Raw genomic sequence first — 19,750 nt, forward strand, 5'->3', positions numbered from 1 at the left:
GACAGGGTCCCACTAAATTGTTGAGGCTGGCCTTGAATTTGCTTTCTTCCTACCTTGGTCTCCTGAGTAGCTAGATTTACAGGTGTGCACTGCCACACCCAGTTAAAAAAAAACTAAAAAAAATTGTCATAATGAGACATTTATTTTTCAAATTAAACTTACTATTTTAACTGATAAAACTTAATTGTACATACTTATGCATCTCCAATATATGTGATGTTTTTGTACATACATTTTGTAATGTTTACAACCAGTTAAACATATCTATCTCCTTAAACACTTGCCATTTCTCTGTGGTGAAAATATTAAAAATATATACTTTTAGTTTTAAAAAATACAGAGCACATTATCATTAACTACTGTGCAATAGCATTCCAGAACTGCTTGTTCCTATTTAAATATAACTTAGTACCCATTATTCAATTTTTCCTGTCCTTCCCTTCTGCTACTCTCCTCAATCTCTGGTAACCACCATTTTACTCTCAAATTCTATGAGAACTTAGAAGGTTTTTAGATTTCACATATGGGTAAGATAATGTGGTATTTTTTCTATGTCTGGTTTATTTCACTTACCATAATCAGCTCCAGTTATCTATCCATGTTGTTTCAACTGACAGTTTTTCATTTTCTTTTTATGGTGGAATAGCACTCCTTTGTGTATATACACCATACCGTCTTTATGCATTCATCAATTAATGGACACTTAGGTTGTTTCCATTTCTCAGCTGTTTTAAAACAACTTGGTTTTGTATGCTTTATTTCATATTTCCCAAATTCACCTTTAAAACATTCTTCTGAAACTGAGATGTAGCACTGGACCGCCAAGGGTAGGTCTGGTTTCCCAATATCTGGTGACATTTTAATCTCAGGGATTATGTTTCCTTTGGGAATGGCAGGTCCTTTTATCCTTTAATCACGTGAATAGACCAGTGAGGCAAAGATAGTATTTGAACGAATCAATTTATTATAATGTACACAAAAGCAGAAGAAGCAAAAATAAAAAAAAAGAACTAGGTAAAAATATAGGTGAAATTAGGAAAGAGAAAATTATGTGCGCACTGAGTACTAGTAATGAATAAACACCATATGTCCATGGATATAAATGTCCAAAAGAGTCTGGAGACTGGTCCCTTCAAGGTGATGATCATGGGCATTTGGATTGCCATTGAGCTGCTAATGATGAAATCAAAGGACTGTTCACTCGGGCAGGTCCTTTGGTGGCCAATACCTTTTCAGAGTGAGTATTCACAAAAAAGTGGAGTCACAATGAAGTGTGTCTCAAAAGGCAGGCTGAAGGCATTAGTATTTATAGTCCCAGAAGTTGTATTATCTCAGATTCCAGATGTCAGTTTTGGAGGGAAGAGTCCCTGCACCAACTGTCTTATTTACATATTGGCACACAGTTGTCAATGTGGCTATCAGTTAGCCAGTTGTTAAGGTGACTGTTGGTCAGCCACTTGCCTCTGTTACAGCTTGTGTTACAAGAAAAGGCTCAAAATGGAGTTAGTGCTGTCAAAGCATAGTCACATTAATCATAATTAAAATACCAATTTACTTAGATTTAGAAGACTCACAATATGACAAAATATATCACCCTGTGGGTTATATCTTATAATTAATAGTATTTTACAGTAACTACTTTGAGCAGCTATCCTGATTCATTTGTCATTCTTCATATTCTGTCTTGCTTGTTTTGCTGGTAGCATAGTTGCAGAACTGAAATCTTTCACCATTTGAAGAAGAAATATGAATCTTTTCAGATAAGGAATTCAGTCCAGTCTGGTAAGACCAAGTAAGAGCAACAAAACTCACAGAATATTGTTAGTGGCTTGGAGAAAAAAATCTCAGAGGCAACAATGGTGCATACCCTAAAACAATAAGCTTGTCATTGTTGACACAGACTTTGACAAGTGGAAAACACATCAGTACTGTGCTAAAAGCTGATTTAGAAGAGTTGATCTTTGATTTTGAAGAAGTTTTAGAATTTTTTGTCACCAATTATTTTTGCTTGTATATTCCTTTTAAAAAAGTACATGTGAGGGATATATGAAGAAAGTCTGTCTAAATAAGTCTAAAAAAGCTTTTAAAAGTAGCTATGAAATTTCTAAGTGATAGGAAGCAATATATCACTAATTGGCTGCATCTTTTTGGCAGCACGTTAAATATCAATGGCATCTATACTTATGGTCAGTCATACAAATGTAAACTAAACCCTCTATGATCTTACTACATACCTACTGGAAAAGCTAAAATTAAAAAAAAATCACGGACAAATCAATTGTTAAATAGTGTTGCCAAAACAACTGGAACTACTACATATTGCTGTTGGAAATGCAAAATTATATAGCCACATTGGGAAATACTTTGATACTTTCTTTTAAGTTAAACACACAATTAGCAGATGCCCCAATGAATCTACTTTGGGGTATTTACTCACTAAGAGAAATGAAAACATATTCAAACAAAGATTTATATGGAAATGTTCATAGTCATCCTAAATTGGAAACAACCCAAATGTCCATTAACTGTGAATGGATTAAAGAATTGTATTTATACGGGCTGGGATTATGGCTCAGTGATAGAGCGCTCGCCTAGCACGTGCAAGGCCCTGGGTTCAATCCTAGCACCACATAAAAATAAATAAAATAAAGGTATTGTGTCCAACTACAACAAACAAACAAACAAATAAATAAATAAAGCAAGCCAATTTAAAAAAAGAATTGTATTTATATAATAAATACTATTCAGAAATAAAAAAGAATGAACTATGGATACATACATCATGGATAATTCTCAAAAGTGAAAGAAGAAAGGTGTAAAAGTTTTTATATAGTATAATTTCAATTATATGAAATTTTAGAAAATGCAAGTCACAGTGATAGAAAGCAGGTCAGTAGTTGCTTAACACCAGGGATGAAGAGACTCTGCAAGGGGTCAAGAGGGAGCTTGTGATTGTGAAATGTTCTCTGTCATGTCTGTGATGGTGGTCACTTAATGGAAAGCCCTTGGTGAACTCACTGCATTGTGTACTTAAAATTTGTGATTTTTATTAGTGTAAATTACATATTAATAAGACTGAGTAATAAAAAAGTAAATTGGTACTTCATATTATAGGACATAGAAAATTTTTATCTACTTAAAAATGAACCAGAGAAAAACAAAAACAGAAAGTGGGAGAAATCACAAATATTTATGCCAAATAAAAAGAATCAATTAGAAACATCATTTCCCCCCGCTATGTGTGTTGTTTGACGTTTTCCCTGTGTACATGGATATAGAATAAACAACACTTCTAACTCTGCCCTGAGGAGTGAGGTGAGATACTCTACCCAACAACAGGGAGGTTTCCTGGTTGTTGATCTTATCTTTGTTCATATATACAAAAGACTCTTCATGTTTGGGTTCCTGTTATATTTCTCTGCAGAATGTGAATAAAAGAACTGGGAATATTTACAAATATTTAAAACTCTGTGTTACAAGGACATTGGGTTTTGATCATTGAGAAAGAACTCTAGTATATGACCAAAGCATATTATTAAAAAATAATTTTAGAACCAAGATTATTGGATAAGATATTAAAGGTAGGAATCATTAAAAATTGTGTACATATAATAATTTATTAATGAACAAATCTGGTTAGGAGTGACTTTTTGGAATCTTTTTAAAAGAAATTTATATATGACAGCAGAATGTATTGCAATTCTTTTTTTATTAAATATCTTTATTTTTATTTTCATGTGGTTCTGAGGATTGAACCCAGTGCCTTGTGCATGCTGGGAGAGTGCACTACCACCTGAGCCACATCCCCAGCCCTGTATTACAATTCTTATTACACATATAGAGCACAATTTTTCATATCTCTGCTTGTATATGGCTTTTTGAAATCTTGTAGTTGACATTTTTTACTCACTTCAAAAAAAAAAAGCAAAAAAAATTATTGACTATCATACAGGATTGCCTCAGTTATAGAGGAATTTGCAGTGATATACACTGAATCATCCCTATTTTGCCTTTCTGTTTATACTCACCTCATAAAGTTATACAAGGGTAGATGGCTCCAATGTCTTTGCGTTGGATCTTGCAAAATAATAACTTGAAGAAACTCCAGCAAGTCATTTCTCTAAGTCATAGTTTCTCTCCCTATAATGTGGGGGATAATAATAATATGGATCTCACGTGGCTATGTGGATTTAGATGGAGATAATGGGTCTAAAACTTTAAATATTGTCAGAGTTCCAGGTTATTATCATCACAGCTGTATCAGATAAAATTGTTTTTAAAGTGCAAAGGAAGTAGAGACGGAAGTTTATATGTGGAAATGTTTTCCTTAACTTGTTATTCTTAACCTAAATGGAGAACTCAAGGTGTGGTATTTTTGACCTGAAAAATTCTTCTAACTTTTTAACTTTTGTTTTAGAAAGACAAATTTAGAGACAATTCAGTAGTATGATTACTGACTGACGGTGCTGTGTCAAATATGTTCAGTTTTCTCCCAAACTGGTTTGGTTAGAGAATAAAAGGAAACTTTTGCTTTCATTCAGTCTTGAAATATAAATCCTAACTAGAATTTCAAAACATGAAAGGTGTTAATAGAATTAAAGACATTGTGTGTGTGTGTGTGTGTGTGTGTGCTAAATCTCCCATATGACTTACATTTTTTTCTGTTTTGATATTAGAATAAGGAAGAAAGCCTGTGACAGATATCATCTAATAAAACAAGTTTAAGGACTAATATTCATATGATTGACCCCTGTTTATTTGAATATTACAAGCAAAACATTAGGCTTAAAGTCTGAGGATCGTAACAATCCACTTTGTACATGAAAATTCTATAAAGCAGCCATTCAAATCAGTCTGTGTTCGTATAAATAGATCTTTCTTTTGGTGTATTTATAATTAAAAGACCCATATTTAATAGCACAGCTTCCAAATAGGATTTTAAATTCAGTAAACATTTATTGTAAAGCATGTGTCGCATCGACAGAAACATGATGAAAAGTCTAATCTGTGTGCAAGTTAAGGGGGGAGAGAGGGAAAGGGGCATCTCATGTGCACAACTGACCAGGAAAAGAAAACACCTGGGCAGCATACGGCAAACCCTCGTGGAGGATAACCTTCTACTCTTGCTTCTAAAAACATTTTCCTTCCTTTTAACCAAAGTCTGGCCCAGCACTCTGCCTTTCTCAGTAGTGTTTTTATTCCGTTGGGGTTTGGTGGTTTACTGTAGCAACTTTTTCTATGGTTTGTGTTCTGCCTTTGATTATGTAATCTTTGAACAATTTTATCATCATTCACTTCCCTTTTGTCTTTCATTTTGAGGTGAAGAATAAGACACAGAGGGTGTGGTATGAGAGACCTAGGGAGTCATGGAAGGTCAAGTTATTACATAAAGTGACAGCCCACATCTCCAACAGGGAGGACTCATGTGTTCTGCAGGCTGTTTCCTCCCCACCCCTCCTGGCCTTTATCTTGCAGAGCAGCCCTGCTAGGCAGCCTGTGGAGAAGCCCCCATCTCTTATCTGGTAAGTTAGACCCTTCCAATCTCCAAAGTCCCCGTTCAGGTAATTCAGGAGAGCCGCCAGAGGGCAGCTAGTTAGTCCTAAAGACATCTCAAGGAAATTTCTGGATAACATTATTTTCCTACTTCCAGAACAATCCAGAGACTGTCATAAGGCTTTGTTTGGTGTCACCAGTGCACAGTTTAAGTCAATCGCAAAGCTCCCCACTAGGACATTGCAGCTGGAATGCCACAAGCCAACAAAGTTTATGGCAGCTACATGGATCTGAAAGAGGAGAAGAGGCCAGAAAGAGGGTCATTCGAAGTCAGATATTTAAAAAATATGAGCAAATCCCAATTAGTACATATATCAGTGTATCAGAGAGAGAGAGAGAGTAGCTACTGAACCTGAGCAGAAAATCCTAACAGCAGTTAAGGTTTTAAGGAGATAAGATTATTATGTTAATAATATAAAACGAAGGTAACATGGAGAATGTGTGCTGGTTGTATAATTTTAGTGGCTGAAGTTACAAAGTGAAGTGTTTTAAGGATAGAAAAATTCAGCTGTGTTTCTGGTTGGCAATATATTGCAAATTGTTGTTCAAATAAATTGGTTTTGGTTTTACGCAAACACAGAGCTTCTCAATAGATCCAGTTTCTGGCTTCCTGAAGAATCACAAAGCAATTAATGTGCCTAACATGTTCATGTCAGTGTTACTGAATGCTGGTAGGATGGTTCCTGTTTTCCTTCTTAGGGTGGCTATATTTTTTAAAAATTAATTGTATTAATTAATAAAATTATTAAAAAATAATAAAATTAATAAAATTAATAAAATTTTATTAATTAGTAGAGGGTGGTATTACATTGTTAAAATGTCCTTTGTTTTACTTTTAAAACAAACTACTTAGAGTGTCTGATTCTCTTGTGTTCCCAGTGTAAAGAGGTCAATCTGGTCTTCAGTACATGAGAGTGAGAACCCCTCCTGAGCTTATCGCTTCACCAATTGACATGTAATCTGCTATTCTACATAGTACATGCATCGCAGACAGTGGAGATATTTATTTTCAGATCATCTCCAAAAGGAGGAAAACAATGTGCTCTTAGATGTAAATACAGAAATGATGGGTAGTAAAAAGTTTTTCCTAAATTATAAAGCAATTACATTTCCTATTCCGAAACAAAGTACAACGGGACAAGTTTTCTTTTCTATTACATATCTAATGAAATACTATGTGAGAAGAGTCAAAGCAATAGAATTTATTTTCTAGAAACACCAGATGTGGACCCACCTGTCTGATTACTGTTAAGAGCTCTAATCGTTGTAGTTAGATAAATATCTTAATTGAAGTCACATGCCATTTCTGCACGGTTATAGTGAGTCCAGAGCTGGAACTCTGTTGGGAAATTTGAGATTGTGTTGGTCGATATGGTGTTTGTTCATATGTATTTAGGCATCTACCAAAAAGAACCACACATTATTTGTGCAGATCCAAATTCCCAGCTTTGCTATTTATGGACACAGAGTGATCTTGGACTTCAGTTCTCTCCCTTGGCATAGTATGTCCACTTGATAGGCGAGTGGTGAGTATGAGGGGCACACTGCTTGGCATAGAGGGAGCACTCAGAAGATGTTAGCTACTGCCTGTTTTTCCATCCTTCTGTTATAACATTGAGACAGCCTCCTTTAAATACTATTGTCATCTTTTTTATTGGTTGAAGTACCTATGGGATTTTTACATTTTACATGTCACACTCATTCCTCCAAGGAATATTAACTTAGTATTATGTTCATATACAAATGAATGAAAACATGACCCTTCCTTCCCAGGAGTTCAGTCTGATGAGCCAAATTAATTATAGCATTTAAAATTGTCTTTTCACTGAGTCACACGTAATCCATTTCCCACTTCAAGTGCATCATCTCCTGTTATTCAGTCATATGTTTCCTTTAGCCAGGGGTTCTTAACACTGGCTGAACACCAGAACCACTTGGGAGAATTCTCTTTAAAAAACAACAACAATAAAAAACAACATTAATGACTAGGGCCTGCATGGATCAACTAAGTCAAAATCTTGAGTTCTCTGCTGCCTCTTCTGGGTGGAGCCCCCTTCTCTTCTCTGTATACTTTTCCCTTTGGATTTATTGGACAAGTGCAATTTCTTTAACTATCTCTTTCATGTTTGTGTGTGTGTGTGTGTGTGTGTGTTTCCAAATTAGTGTAAAGCTTCCTGTGGATGGGGTCAGATGTTCTGTTTTTTTGTACATTTCCAGGGTGACTTGAACATTGTGCAGTGGGTACTCAGCGATGGTGGTGGCCAACTGACTCACATCTGGTAAGCTGACTTCTTCCTCTAACCTACTTTAGTATTAACAGCTGTGGGATATCAGCGTGAATTATTGAATTGTTATCTTTACTTGATTTTCTTTTTTTTAAATTTTTTATTGTTGGTTGTTCAAAACATTACAAATTTCTTGACATATCATATTCCACACTTTGATTCAAGTGGGTTATGAACTCCCACCTTCACCCGATACACAGATTGCAGAATCACATCAGTTACACATCCATTGATTTACATATTGCCATACTAGTTTCTGTTGTGCTCCGCTGCCTTTCCCATCCTCCACCCTCCCCCCTCCCNGACGTGTGTACCACACTGGCAGGCCACTGGGCCTGACCCGCCAGTCTGTCACAGGTCTGTTTACCTTGCAAGCGCGGGCGGCGGCTCTGCCCTGCCCCTCCTACCACGCCCATGTACCACTGGTCGCGGGTCTGCCCACCTTCTTTACTTGATTTTCTAAGTCCAAATTTGCATCTCTTCACCAGTAAGTTCCTTGGAATTTAATCTTCCTGCCTTTCTACTAGACCAAATGAAATATTTTAAAATTTCTTATCTTGAGACAATTTTTTTTTTGGAGGGGAACTGAGTTTAAAGCCACAAAACTAAATTATACATACTCTTGTAAGCATCTTGAAGACAGGGAATGTTGTCATATTTATCTTTGTGACCCAGGCACATCAACAAATACTTGGATACAGTGGGTACTTAATAATTAAGATTTGTTGAACCAATTGAATTAGTTCTTTGGTTAAATTAAGTTTCATTAGCAGGGATACTCTGGATTTATCTATCACACTGATTATTTTGAAAATCAAATGCATTTCTAATAGCATTTTTCTCTGCATTTATCTTGTTATTACTCAAATTCTGGGAATCCAACTTTCCTGTTTTATATCACTGCAGTTCCCTTAGCATTTTGGTTTGGTAACAACTTTTTTTTTTTAGAGAGAGAGAGAGAGAGAGAGAGGGAGGAGGGAGGGGGGAGAGAGGAGAGGAGAGAGGAGAGAAGAGAGAGAGAGAGAATTTTTTTTTAATATTATTTTTTAGTTTTCGGTGGACACATCTTCGTTTGTATGTGGTGTTGAGGATCGAACCCGGGCCGCACGCATACCAGGCGAGCGTGCTACCGCTTGAGCCACATCCCCAGCCTTGGTTACAACTTTTTGGCTTATATTGAGCATTGATCTTTCTTGATGTCTGTGGATCTATGAATAACACCATACCTAAACAGGGCCATTCTGACATTGATATAATCCTCAGAATTCTCTTCCTGAACCCTATTAGAGAAAACATAGAACTTATTAAAGATTAAAAATAACCACCATTTGACCCAGTTATCCCACTCTTCAGTTTATATCCAAAGGATATAAATCAGCATACTACAATGACACAGCCACATCAATGTATATAACAGCTCAATTAACAATAGCCAAGCTATGGAACCAACATAGATGCCTTTCAACAGATGAATGGATAAAGAAAATATGGCCTATATACACAATGGAAAATTACTCAGCCATAAAGAAGAATGAAATTATGGCATATGCTGGTAAATGGATGAAACTTTCATGCTTAGTGAAATAAACCAATCCCCCCAAACCAAAGGCTGAATGTTCTCTTTGATTTGCAGATGATAACTCACAATAAGGAGGGGGAAGAGAAGAATAGAAATCCATGGGATTAGACAAGGGGGAATAAAGGGAAGGAGAAGAGGCGGGAATAGGAAAGACAATAGAATTAATTGGACATACTTTCCTATTGTTGTATATGAGTATACGCCAGTTTAACTCCACATCATGTGCAACCACAAGAATAGGAGCCTGATTAGAATAGGTAATACTCTACGCATGTACAATATGTCAAAATACACTCTACTGTCATGTACATCTAAAAAAATTAAAAAAAATTAAAAATAATGTAAAAATCAACTTATTTCACTCAAAGGCAATCATTGGGAATTTTTTGGTACTTTCCTGCCAATCTTTTTTTCTATGTATTTTTAAAAAATGCATGGGTTTGTCTAAAATCCAACTGTTTATTTAATTTTGTGTTCTGGATTAATCCTTTAATATTGTTAACTGTTTTCCAGTGATCTATGTATCTTCTGATAAGTTCTACTTAATGCTTCCATTGTATACTAATAGACATGCAGTAATTTTAATAAACTATCATCTTATTATTGAACTTTTAGATTATACTGTATTTTTATTATCAGAAATAATCCTGGAATGATCATATTCATGCATAAAGTTTTTCTTTTTATTTATTTATTATTTTTATTGATGCATTATAATTATATATAATAGTGGGATTTATTATATATTCATACCATGAAGATTTTTCTATAAATAAGATTGTGTCTTAGAAGTTGTATCCAAAAGGATAAACATTTTCAAGTTTTTGAGACATGCGAATAAATTATGTTTCCAAGGATTGCCATCTTCCACAGCCATGCCAGCAGAATATTGGTATTCCCCTTTTAATGAACTCTTGTCCACCTTGAGGACTTAACTTTTTGATATGAAAGGAAAATTTTTATTTTTATCTAAGAGCTTCCTGAAAGGTTCTACTTTGCATGTGTGTTTAATTCCATGCACTTTAGCATATTGCCACACTCACTTGTGAATCTCTGCACACCCAGACTCCCCTGAAGCAGCTGCAGATGTGAGAAGACAGGGCCCTTGGCTTGACCTTCACCTGGGTGCTGAGCATGGCTGGTTGAACTGTACAATTCTGGCTGCGTCAGCAGGGGCTGGTGGGGCGCACTGCCATGAGCGTGCTGATAGGAATGCTTGAGCCACCATGTCACTCTGTGTGTCAGCACATATTCCTACAAGTTGAGAACACCCTCAAAAAAGAATTGAAGCCTATTTAAGTAAGAGGAAGCTGTGAATTCACGGAGGGTTTGCATATTTCTAAAAGTAGTGTCTCTTTAAAAGAGATGGGAGCTGTAGGTTTGTGGATGGTTCGAGTTGACTTTATTTCTATCTTTAGGCCACTTCCATATCCACTGGAATCTTTTGTATCCATTCTCACACTAAAAGAGAGATGAAGTGTTTTCATTTTGGCAATGTATTGCTGCTACGTAGTTAGAGGGCCATGGTTATGTTGGCTGGAGCACAAGTTTTTAATGTGTCATGAAAGAAGACCAAATATCCATTAAGGAGTGGTAGGTAGAGAGAGAGATGCAAAAATATAAAATATTCATTTTTTTCAAGGCACTAATCATAGCACTCTTCTCTGCGGCTTTTCCTGATCATCTTAATTGCTCTCTGTACCCTTGTAGCACTTGGGGCCTCATTCCTGTGATAGCAACAATAGTGTTATATTGGCTACTTCTTCACAAGGCTGTTTCCCCACCCAGTTCCTGTGGAAGACAGAAATAACATTTTACTTATTGTGTCCTCAGTAGTTAGTAGGGCCTAAATACAGTAGCTGATTGATCATTGATGATTTGATTATGGAAAGATTGAAGTATATGTTAAATGAGAACTATTCTTAAATAGATAATCAATAACATGTATCTAAATCAGCTTTTTTTCCCCTCAGGCAAAACAGGTAGTACAGAAATGTGTTTCTTATTTTATAAAGGAGGAAGTGGGTCATTGAGCAACAAGGTGACTTCCTCATGTAGCCCAGCTGACTGAGGCAAAGCCAGATTCAGCATACAGGTGTTTTAGTTCTCAGTCACATGCCTTTCCAATTTACCTAAATGTAATTCACTTTAGAACAGTGGGCGAAAATAAGTTATTTTTAGATATATGGAGTAAAAGTGATGCAAAATAAGCTGACTTTATGCTATGATGCATGTTGATTTCTTCTGACATATTTTAGAATAGTGTAAATGAAGAGATGCTTCTATGTCCAATGTTAAGGTTTGTGAATCTTGATGAAGAAATTCGAAAAGCTGAATCCTCTCAGCTTTTCGTGCTAATGTCATACAATGGTGATTTTTTTTTATTATGTGGTCATATTTGGACAAATGTCACAGCTATATTTATATTCCACAAATTTTTGTGAGTTAATTAAGTGAGTAAACTCACGTAATGCAAATAAAACTGTTTGACAAATGGTGCAGCAAGATCTCAATATTCTTGTTTTTGTTTTTCTTCTTTTTCTTAATATATCATTCTTTAACTGGATTTTTTTTTTCTTTTTGGCTTTGAGACACTCAGAAGAAGAAACTGGAATACTTGGTATGATACCTGGATTAATTGACTGGCAATTTAAAAGAAGTTATTCTGAGTGAAAGAAGATTCCAGAAGGAGGGAGTTGGTCTCTGACATAAACCAAACGGTTCATCTCCTCAACATGTTCTGAAATCAGGACTGATGAGTAGGATTCCACTGGGTCTTACAGGGTGAAAATCCATCAAGTAAAATTATCCCTTTTTGTGCCTTTTGTTCTTCTTAAAAACACACATTGGGAGAGGTCAATGGAAGAGTTCCATGAGAACCAGGAAGTGTTCCTGGTTTTGTAGCAACTCAAAGGCAACAGGTAGATGCCACCAGAGCAAAAGAGGCAAAATACAAAAATCAAAACCAAAGATAACCTATTTATCTTCCAAGGACTAGGCAGTGACACACAATACCAATGGAAAAGATCCAAGTAAACAGCGAGAGGACTCACAGGGTGGTACACAGGTCTCAATTGGGTTCGTATTCCATATTTCCCAGCTGGATAATTTCAAAGCCCTGCAGTTTTGTCATTATCAAAAAGAAGGTGAGTACTAAAGAATGTTCTCTGGTGTTTCAGAATAAGGTGTAAGAATGTACCATTGACTAGGATGTCCATTAATCTTAACCATCACCCTAGTTCCAGTGTCTGGTTTTAATTAGCATTTTTTTCTTCAATTATATATAATTATCCAAAGTGCTTAGTCCCCCAAGCACTTTGGCATGGGTAAGGTAGGGAAAGTTATAAACCAGATTATGAATTTTATTGCTACTATTGAAGCTGAAATCCATGATACCAGTCGAATCCTCATTTCTTATTTCCTTGGTTCTAGTCATGTAAAACCTTGATGTGATGTAAATATATAATTCCTTAAGCAACCAAACCCTACAGCATTTGTAACACAGTGGTTAGAAGAGTTGGGAACCTAGAACCTTTTGGAATAACATCCTGAGCATTATAAGAACCTAAATCGTGTCTTTTTCCTTTGGAGTTTAAAATGGCATTGAAGTTATACAGTATTCTGCAAAAACAAGAGTTCCAAGATTTATTAGAAAAATTAGCCCTAGGCTGCCACACAAATAAACCCTTAATATCTCAAAGATATTATGTAATAATTGGTTATTTCACATTTCTTCTAGCAGCTGTGGCCTCTTAGAGTATTGTGACATGGTAAGTGTGAGATAGGAGAGGCCTACTGCTCTCACCTGCTGTAGCCTAGAGTGATACATGTCATTTCTACTCAGAGTCTTTGGCCAGTATTAGTTATATGCCCCCAACACACCACCACAAAAGCTGTGAAAGATAAGGAAGTTTGTGGAATTTTTGATGAGCCCTGACCATTTTTTACAATAAGATTTCTATGGAGTCCTGGGAATTATATTGTAGTTCCCAGTACTAAGCTATGAATGCCAAATAACATAAACATGAAGATGAGCTAGACACCTAGTACTGTAGGAGATTTTCTTATTAAGTTGGACATACAAGTAAATTTAAAAAAAAAATCAAGTTTGTGCTGCGCACAGTGGCATATGCCATTAATCCCAGCAGTTTGGGAGGCAGAGACAGGAGGATCACACCTTCAAGGTGAGCTTCAGCAATTTAGTGAGGCCGTAAGATACTTAGTGAGACCCTGTATCAAAATAAAAATTAAACAAAAGGGTTGGGGACGTGGCTCAGTGGTCAATTGCCTCTGAGTTAAATTCCATCAAGTTAGCCCTGTTTCCTGTTGCCATGTCATATCTCTCCAGAATTTTTTCTATTCTTTTCCATGAGAGTCCAACTGAAAAATGTAAAAAACAAGTTCAGTTGAGATTTGAAATAACTTTTTTTTTTTTGTGGTGGTATTGTGTGGATCTCATAAAAATCAGTAAAATGCTTCCTTTTTATCTTGGTGTCAAAGTATTCCTTATAGGAGACGACCAGTAGTAATCATTAGTTTAAATATTTGTTGTTGTTGTCACTACTCAGCTCTACTACCTCACTGGATCTAGTTCCAAATACACAAAATAGGAAAAGTAGTACTTTGTAGTGCTGTATCCGTATTAGAAATAATGTAAGGTGAGAGCTAACTACTTACTGAGCTCAATTAATTATGGAGTTCAACAAATTATAGAGACAGTCTTGATCATTTTTATTAATAGTAACATGAGATTAAGGTGGGGAAGCCAGTAAACTGTGACCACTATTTGGCAAGAGCATTTGGAGTTGAGCCTTGCACTGTAATTGCTTACTCAGGCAAAACTATTGATTCTAACTGGTTAATAGGTTACTTCTATAAAAAGGCAATATTTGTATTTAAAAGTGGCATTACAACAAGTTGACCTAAAGAACAGCTTTGGGAGGAATTTCAAGGACAGGGTTAGGCTGGTAGAGAGGAAATTTAGGGAGCAAGACTGACTTTTGACTTTTAGATCACGTTACATAGACAATGATATACATTATAAACACTACCATTTTATATTATTCAGAGTTTTAGAGCTGGGTTATTGGATGTGAGGATTGATGAAGTGCCACAGGAAAGGTCATGATATAATCCTAGTGCATTTATAAGTCAATCATTGTTACATTAAGATAAAGCATGACATTGCTAGCCCTTTGCTGACGTAGTGGGCCTTTCTCCCCCATATGGCACCTGACCCCATACGGCTTCCTAGATTATACTATGACTGTTCCAGAAGGAATAAAACAAATGTATCAACATAAAAATTTATACAGAACTAAGTTTCCCTGATGAAGGGTGAAATGACTATGATAAAAAATCAGAAACTTCATTTAAAAGGTGTTACTTGTTTTTCACTCCTTCTTTGTTCAAAGAAAGGATTCAACCAGCTTTTCTTAGAGGTGTTCTTCAGTTATCCATTACAGTGAAACTGATCACTTCAAAACTTAGTTGCTAAAATAATAACAACCCTCTGTGGGCTGAGCTCGGAGGGTGGTTCTTCTGCTGGTCTCATCTGGGGTTATTCTTGTGGCAGATGTTATTTAGAGGTTTGCTAGGGCTGAAAATCCAAAGCAGTTTTATCCACATGTTGGGAAGCTCTGCTGAGATACATGGAACATCTGGGAGTTAGCCAGACATCTTTCCCTCTCTCCCTGAACATAGGTCTCTAGAGAAGAACAACGGGGCATATTTATTCTACAATATTGGCCTTGGGATTCAGAGAGGGTGGAAAGGAACCCTTCCATGCCTCTGAAGACTGAAGCCCATAGTGGCAAAGTGGCACTTGTACCACCTTCTATTGCTTAGAGAAACTCACGGGGATGGCCTGAGTCCGTGTGGGAGGGAAAGCAGACTCGAGGCTTGAGGAGAGAAATGGCAAAGGATTTGGGTCATCTTTAATTCACCACAGGACCTAGAATACACAGGACATGCAATAACAGTCTCTAAAAATTACCATTACACTTTTTAAAATTATAATTTTATTGGTCCATTATAATTATACATAAATAATGGATTCATTGTGATATATTTGTACATACACATAACATGATTTGGCCATTTTCATTCCCTAGTGCCTTCCCTTTTCCTCCTCCCTCCCTCCCTCCCCTGGATTCTTTTCTCTATTCTACTGGTTTCCCTTCTAATTCCTTGAGATTCCCCGCCTCTTGTATTTCCCTTTTTTTTTTCTCGCTCTAATTTCCACATGAGAGAGAAAACATACGACCTTGACTTTCTGAGTCTGCCTTATTTTTCTTTAACAGAATGCTCTCCAGTTCCATCTGTTTGCTTACAAATAATCCATTCTTCTTTATGACCGAATACAACTCCATTGTAAATATACTACGTTTTCTTTATCCGTTCATCTGTTGGCAAACACCTAGGCTGGTTCCATAAATTGGCTCTTGTGAATCGCATTGTTATTTATTGCTATAGTAGGCTGATTTTAATACGATCCAACTATACCATTAAACTTTTAACTGAAGGCCAACTAGTTGATGTGATGTGTTTACATTCAATAATAACACAAAAGCTCTAATGTCAAGGGTTCCAAAAGGTCAACTTGCCAATTAGTTTAGCCCAAGGATTAAAATTTTTCCGATCAAAATTACTTATGAAATGTTGTAATAATAGAGTTAGGAGAGAATTTAAAGGTCACCTAGTCCAAGCAAATGTCTTTTGATAAAAATAAACATTTAAATGAGATTACAGATATTTTTCTAGATGAAAGGAGTAGCACATGCACTGGCTAATTTGTTTACCTAGCTAGTTGGTTGTGACTTTGGTCAAGGAAAGGATCTAGGAAAAGCGAACATGGGACAAATACATTTTACATGGAAAAGATAGGAGAATACTCAAGAGTCTGAGAATATTTACTATATTCACACCCTAGTGAAGTCCTAGGGTTGGAGATGTGCATAGGAGGCTCAGGAAATTCAAAGGACTTCGAATTGAGGAAGGATAAGAAAGTATGTAAGATATATTGTACCACATTTGCAATTTTGCTTGAGGAAGGAACTTTAGAATTGATTTGCTACAATTGTCTTCCCATTAGAGAGAAGACTTCTTGGAAGAAGTGTTTCAACATCATTGGTACTGAGAAGTAGCTTTCCTATGAACTGCTCAGTTAGTATGTAGGAATGCTTAGCTGTCCCTCTACAGATTGTTTTTTTCATAACCATTTATAAACTTGTGTTCACCAAAAGATATATTCATATCTATCTATCTATCTATCTATCTATCTATCTATCTATCTATCTATCTATCTATCTATCTTACAAATTATCACCTTTGGTTTTCTGTCATTCCTATTCCCTATCTTCTTAGAGAAATAAGGTGTTTATCCAATGATCTGAGGTTGGTTGTGTTGGTCACTGGTTTCCCTGCTAGTTTCAGAATGCACGTGTCTCACCAGAGGGTGAGCATTCTAGTGTCTTTATCAGAACAGAACTTTTGGAAGCCCAGCCTGCAGGCCTTTGGCCCCGGGGCTTGTTGAAGCATATTTCCTATTTCATTTTGAAGTTGTCTTTGTAAGCTAGGCTTACCAGCTTTGGTCTTCTCATTTTCTGAAAATTATGGGATGCTTTGAGGTACCCATATGCCTCACCATGTTCTCATGGCAGCTTCAGAAGCAGGGGTCATTGTGAAGCCAATATATTTCAGCTGGAGAAGGAAAACTAGGTTAAAGGGAATGTGATAGGCAGGGGATTTCCCCTTGCCCCTGCACTAGCTAGTGGTGTTGCTATTTCTTCTTCTTGCAGTTTCTGATCCCTGACTGACCAATCTAATGCCCATACCAGGTACTGTTTCCATCTGCAGTTTCTAAAAATAAATTAGAATAGGGATAGAGCTCCTTTTGGTAAAATATGAGATTCTCTTTTTATTCCTTTTTTATTGGTGCATTATAATTGTATATCATGGTTGGGATTTATTATTAAATATTTGGGTTTTTTTGTGGACCTGTGTAATTATTTATCAATATATGAGCACAGCAATTCTTTCACGTATACAGAAAGAATTTGTGAATATGGAGGGTCTAGAAACACATGATTCAATCAAAACACGTTTTCCCCCCTTAGATACAGATTCATTTTAAATGATCTTGGATTATTTAAGATGTCTTAGTATTCGGGGGCAAACAATTCAATGTCTACCCTTGTCTCTTAATGGGACAGATTTATGAATCTTTGGGCTAGTTCACAACTCTGTTCTGCTTCAATTGGTGCACTCATTATTGAATTAGTTAAGATATTAACTACTTACTGAACCGAAAAGACCCATTTATTGGTCTCACATGTCATATTTACAAAAACTTTAGATTTCCATTTAAGCAAATCTTAAACAAAAATATCCCTGTACTCAATTTTAAGCAATTTATTTGTGGGATTCTGGATTGACCTTCCTTGAAAAGCTGGCTGCAGTTGATGTGTGCTTCTGCTCAGGTAGAATTCTTCTTTTGAAAAACCACTAAAGCACAACAGGAATAAATAAATACCTATTGACTCACAGTTGTGGTTTCTCATTTGTTCCACTGACATGATGACATGTTTTTTTTTTTTTAAATTCATTTTTTAGTTGTAGTTGGACATAATACCTTTATTTTATTTATTTACTTATTTTTATGTGGTGCTGAGGATCAAAACCAGAGCCTTGCATGTGCTGCTAGGCGAGCGCTCTGCTGCTGAGCCACAACCCCAGCCCCATGACGTGGTTTTTAAACCCATTTACCACTATTAGAAAGGACACCTCTGGCCAGAAAGGTTCCTGGCCATTTGTGATATTTGTCTTTTTTCCTTATTCCTCCTCCTTTCCCTATTTGATCCCTAGAGGTCAGATTTTTCTCAGACATGTTTTAATGTGGTCAACACCAGAAAAAGGCTGGTAATTAGGAAAAGTCATATCTTACCATTTGGACCTCAGAGAAATATCAGTGACTAAAACATTATAGCTAAAGGGTCAAAACACCCCTGAGGGTCCCGGGAAACCTGTGCTAATCTGAGCCTTCCGTGCTATGCTATGAGTGTTTTCTGATGCCTGCTTCACTTACATGCACCTACGCAGTCATGGAGGGGAGGGCAACATTAATAAAAGAACTGAGACTTCTCCGTATTTTCATTTGGGAAAACCAGAGAGAAGGGGGAACTTCTTCCACCTCCATCTTGGCTTCCCAAACTGAAGTCTGTACCTTTGCCTTGTTACCAGAGATCACGTTTCAGGAACAGCCTCTCAGAGGGCAGTGATTTTCCCACAGTGGGTAGAGACTGGAGGAACAGGCTAGAACAAGAAGGACCAGTTGTGAACTGACTTTGCTCAGACTCGGGCTGGTTTCAATGACTTGGGGAAAGAGCACGTTTTTGCCTGGGGACATTTCTGGGACTGCTTAGAGCCCAAGCAGCTCCTAACCCAGAACAGTTCCTTAGCTTCTGGCTGGTGGTTTGCAGAGGAGGGGTAAGAATGGCGAGCAGATATGTCATCAATCAGGTCATCAAAGGCCCTAATGAGGAACGGGAAAGGAGAGAAAAGGAGAGAAAGAGGGGAAGAGAAAGTGATCTGGGTTATGGTAATTTTCCAAGGAAGTAGAAGTAGAGGAGAGGATAAAGAGGCTAGACCCAAAGCCGGAGGGACTCTTTCTGATGGCTAGGGACTGCATATTTGTGTTCCTACAAGATTCCCATGTTGAAGCTCTAGTCCCCAACGTGATGGTATTTGGAGGCAGTACCTTCGGGAGTTAGGTTTATATGAGGTCATGAGGGCTGAGTCCCCATGGTGGGATTAATCCTCTTATAAAAAAGAGGAGACAAGGCCTTTCTCTTTCTGCATACACACACTGATGAAAAGCCATTTAAGGACACAATCAGGAAGAGGGCCCTTACCAAAAACCTGATGACGTTGACACCCTGATCTCAGGCTTTTAACCTTCTGAACCATGAGAAATAAGTGCTTACTGCTTAAGTCATTCAATCTGTAGTAGCTCATTTTGGCACCTGAACTATCAGTGTGGTTTCCCTAGTAAGGAGTCATCTGTAGGTGGAACAATTTCGTTGTCTTTCAAAGTCCCGAGATACACATGAATTTGTCTGAAATATGGCGTAAAGTCTTTCTCCTCTGTGAATGTATTTTCTGAATAAGCTCCGCAAAGGAATTGGGTGCACTGCTGTTTCAATCTCCTCCCTTCCCAGCCTTTTTGAGCTCATTCCAGTCAAACTCTGCTGTGCTGTGAAGATGGCCCTGAAGCTCTGCTTACCATGGTCTTCAGTGTGCCCCTATGGGTGAATTCCACTCAGTTCTCAGTCCT

At 36.9% G+C, this 19,750-nt stretch overlaps 1 long non-coding RNA gene across 1 annotated transcript; it reads left to right on the plus strand.

The window, feature by feature from the left end:
• Positions 1–5,349: 5,349 nt before the first annotated feature.
• On the plus strand, positions 5,350–17,411 carry LOC125619985. The gene is made up of 4 exons (XR_007351565.1): positions 5,350–5,522; positions 6,986–7,079; positions 7,771–7,832; positions 12,009–17,411. It is a non-coding gene; the product is annotated as an uncharacterized LOC125619985 (long non-coding RNA).
• Positions 17,412–19,750: the final 2,339 nt, after the last annotated feature.

This window comes from Marmota marmota, unplaced genomic scaffold (genome assembly GCF_001458135.2).
Source record: "Marmota marmota marmota unplaced genomic scaffold, marMar, whole genome shotgun sequence".
Classification (NCBI taxonomy): domain Eukaryota; kingdom Metazoa; phylum Chordata; class Mammalia; order Rodentia; family Sciuridae; genus Marmota; species Marmota marmota.